Raw genomic sequence first — 4328 nt, 5'->3', positions numbered from 1 at the left:
TCATATTACGAATTATGTGAAGCCTGAAGTTTCTGATAGATATTAGGTTCCTCTTACGAGGTCCTTAGAGAGCTCATATTTATTTACAGGTGATTATTCCATATCTATTCCTAGAGAAAAACTCATTCTACCTTTATACTAAAATTTAAAAAGTATTACCGAATAATAAATATATACTCGTATCAGTATTTGTATTTATTTTTCTACTATTTCAATATCAATTAATTAATTTTTATAAAATAATAAAAAATTTATGATAAAGGAAGTATAATATTAATAAATATTTAATATTAAAAGAATTGTTTATTTTCAAATATTAAGAAAAAAATTGTAATTATATGCATTTCAAATTAGAATACCAAACAAAAAAATTCATAAGAAGCAAAAACATTTATTAACAAACACTAATGAAACCTAGTTGATAAAATTTAAATATATCTTTTAAAATATATAAAAGGAAAACTCTTCCTTATATACACTAATAAAAGTTATAGGCTTAAATATACATTTCCCTATTTTTGTTGTTTTTATTCAATTTGGTTCTCATTTTTGTTTTGTGTTCAATTAGATTTTCATTTTCGTCAAATTTGTCAATTTGGTCCTTTTGACTAACGGCGTTTAAATAGTTAACGTTTTTGAACAGTACATGTCACGTGTCAGCTCTTGTTTTTTTTTTTAATCTTTTTAAATTTTTTTTTAATTTCAAAAAAATTATAGTCTCAATATTTGTTATTTTTGTTCAATTCAGTTCCTACATCATTATTTTTGTTTAATTTAGTCACAATTTTTGTTAAAATGAAACTATTTAATTTTTAAAATTGACATTATTATTAATTATTTTTGAAATTCAGTTATAAATTATTATATTTAATTATAAATTGAATATAATTCTTAGATTCAATTGTTAAATAGAATATAATTATTTAAATATTATTAGAATAGAATTATTAAAATTTTAAAAATATATATTAACATTTATAAAATTGACATTTAAATATAAAATATTTAATATTTTTAAGGCATTTTAGATATTAAAATCTAAAATATTTTATATTTAAATATTAATTTTACAAATATTGGTTTACTTTTCTAAAATATTTTGAATATTTAAAATACTTTTAAATATCAATTTTAAAAGTACTTTAAAATATAAATATTAAAAGAAATATTTAATAATTATATTCTTATAATATTTTAAATAATTATATTCTATTTCGCAATTAAATATAAGAATTTTATTCAATTTATAATTAAATTTAATAATTTATAATTGAATTTAAAAAATAATTAATAAAAATGCCAATTTAAGAAAAAATATTAATATAATTTGTATAAAGGATATTAAATTTGATGTCAATTCGAAAGTGACAAAATTGATTTATTTTAACAAAAATTGGAATTAAATTGAACAAAAATAACAAATATATGGACTAAATTAAATAAAAAAAAATAACGCAACCACAAAGTGACATGTGACACTAGCATTGACATGTGGCACACTTGTGACTTGACACGTGGACAATTTTTTTGAAATTAAAAAAATTAAAAAAAATTAAAAAAAAATTAAAAAAAGGAGCTTACATGTGCCATGTATTGTTCAAAAACGTTAATTATTTAAACACCGTTAGTGAAAATGACCAAATTGACCAAAATTTAACGAAAATGAGGACCTAATTGAACACAAAACGAAAATGAAGACCAAATTGAATAAAAACAATGAAAATAGGGACCAAATGTATATTTAAGCCAAAGTTATAATATATCACTTGATCAAAATCACACAAAGAACAAAGATGTTTAACATAGATAATAATAATAGAATTTTAACATTGATATTTCATTTTTTGAACTTCGATATTATCGCAACCTAAATCGCGACGGGACGACGAACTAAAAATAAATTAATTTGGTATCAGAAATTAGAAGTCGCCACCATAGTTTAGTCTGCGAAAACCAAATTTAGGGTCTGAGAGTCGGTTACACGTAGGGAAGGTATTAGCACCCTACAGCGTCCGCCTAAAGGCGGTACCTTTAATTAAATTTGCAAAAGAGATGTGTTTATTTTAAATATTTATTTTTCCCATAAATATGAAAATATTGAACAAAATTGTTATTTTTTTATTAAAAATGACCCGACAAGGATTCACCTTGGTCCTACATATTCTCATTAAAAAAAGAGAAATCATGGTTACGTAATTCTTTATAAAATTATTTGAAAATAATTTGGAAAACCTTTTGATTTTTGGGAAGTGAACCTGACAAGGACTTGCCCTGCTCCTACGTATCTCCATTCACAATGAAGAATCAAGGATCACGTAGTTCTTGATAAAACTTGATTATAATATTTAATTTTTAAAGTTGTCTTTTGGCATTTTTGAAATTAAGTGTCATGCAACACGTGCAGCCGGGTTGACACTAAAAACATTTTTATATTTTGTATTTTTGAAAAGGAGTGTCGTGCGACATGAGCGGTCGATTAGATACCAAAACATTTCGATAATTTTTATATTTTGAAAAGGAGTGTCGTGCGACGCAAGCGGTCGATTAGACACAAAAACTATTTTATGATTTTTATATTTTGAAAAAGAGTGTCGTGCGACGCGAACGGTCGATTAGACACAAAAACCATTTTATGATTTTTATATTTTGAAAAAGAGTGTCGTACGACGCGAACGGTCGATTAGACAACAAAACAATTTTATAATTTTTTTATTTTGAAAGGAAGTGTCGTGCGACGCGAATGGTCGATTAGACACTAAAAAATAAATAAATAAAGAAAATAATTATTAACTTTTATTTTTATCATTTTTGAAAACTATTTTAATTTTTATTTCAATTGAAAATATTTTTATTATTTTTGAAAATGATGTGATTGAAATGTGATATTTAATTAGGAAAAAGGTAAAATTGGAACTAGAAAATGAGAGTGCATAAGTGAATATGTGGGTGCAATGAGAAAAAACTACACACATGGGAATGAGGTGCATATAGAGAAACACATGGTGCATAAAGTAAAGGCATCCTAGCATAAAAAAGGAAAATAAAGGAGTGGGGTGTGTGCTTAGTGAAAACGCAGGTACATAAAGTGAAATAAAGGGGTGTGGAGTTATTACATTTTGGAGTGCATGAAATAAAGAAAATAAACAAAAGGTCCAATTATGATACAAATCTGCAGAGATATAGAAATTAAATTATGGAGGTGCAGACGAAAACATTTGAAGTTATTAACCCAATTAATCGGTGGTGCGAGAGTAAATTATGGGGTGCATGCCAAATGATTGAAATTAGTAACTCAATTAAGATGGTGTTGTAAGAGTTAATTATGGGGTGCACAAAGAAAATATTAAATCTATCTCAAAAAACCCTAAGCTATCTCACGCTGCCACCAACCACAGACGCTACACTCACTGCCAAAGCCGTCGGCGACGGCCTTGATCGGCATCGAAAGCCTTGTCGCTGCTCCGTCTTTCTTCCATGATCGCGCCTCTATCGCAGTCCTAGAAAGCCAACGCCAGTAGCGCCACTCCGACGTCGTCGAGTTGTCGCTGTCTGCACTGCTGCAACATTCGAACGACGTTGCCATCTCCTACGAACGGCACCCCTCTTCTCTCTCGTGTTAGGGCTAAGTTTCTTATCCACATCCAACCCCAAAGTTTTCTTCTCCAATACTCCTCACGGTGCCATTCCAGCAACAGAGGAAAGAAAGATCATGCTCAACTCTTCTCTGTTTCCAATCTCCAACCCAAATCTTTTTTACTATTACTTTAATTTTTAGTTGGATGATTAATTATCTCATGTAAACTCAATGTTCAATTTTATTCTTTTCTTGTAAATTCACATTGCATTTAATATACACCATCAATATAAAGAACACAACATCATAACGATAGAAACTGTGCACCTTATGTTTCAAATTTGTCTTTGCGTTTCCTTCGTTCTTGATTCTGAATTATTCAGTTATCCTTTGTTGCAATTCCAAGTTTTCTGGTCCACTTGTTGTACTATTGTTGTTTACTTTCTATTTTCCGCTGGTTTTTTTGTAAAAAGGGGTCATTTTGACCAAGAATTTGTAAAAATGGGTCCGTTGAATTTTTTTTTACAAAATAGGGTCAAGTTGTCCGGAGGACGACATTAAAGGTGAAGTCGTCCTCCACCGTGCCGGTTTCTTTTTATTTTTTCAAAAAGCGAAACCGTGCTCTGAGAAGCCGATTTCTATATATTTTGAAAGTGAAGTCGTCCTTGGACCTGACGACTTCACTTTTTGGTTTTTTTTTTTTTTTTTTACACATTCAGCTTTATATATATATATATATATATATATATATATA

The 4328-nt window shown here is 27.9% G+C and overlaps 1 long non-coding RNA gene across 1 annotated transcript; it reads right to left on the bottom strand.

Moving 5' to 3' along the window:
- Positions 1 to 3275: 3275 nt before the first annotated feature.
- On the bottom strand, positions 3276 to 4030 carry LOC146883259 (uncharacterized). The gene is made up of 2 exons (XR_014984873.1): positions 3902 to 4030; positions 3276 to 3724 (listed from the first exon to the last, which is right to left on the bottom strand). It is a non-coding gene; the product is annotated as an uncharacterized LOC146883259 (long non-coding RNA).
- Between the last annotated feature and the right edge of the window lie 298 nt (positions 4031 to 4328).

The sequence above is a fragment of the Vigna unguiculata genome, chromosome 10, assembly GCF_037176805.1.
Source record: "Vigna unguiculata cultivar grain cowpea cultivar isolate G323 ecotype 2 chromosome 10, ASM3717680v1, whole genome shotgun sequence".
Lineage (NCBI taxonomy): Eukaryota > Viridiplantae > Streptophyta > Magnoliopsida > Fabales > Fabaceae > Vigna > Vigna unguiculata.
Note: the sequence above shows the minus strand (reverse complement) of the source record. Positions and strands in the feature narration are given on the sequence as shown.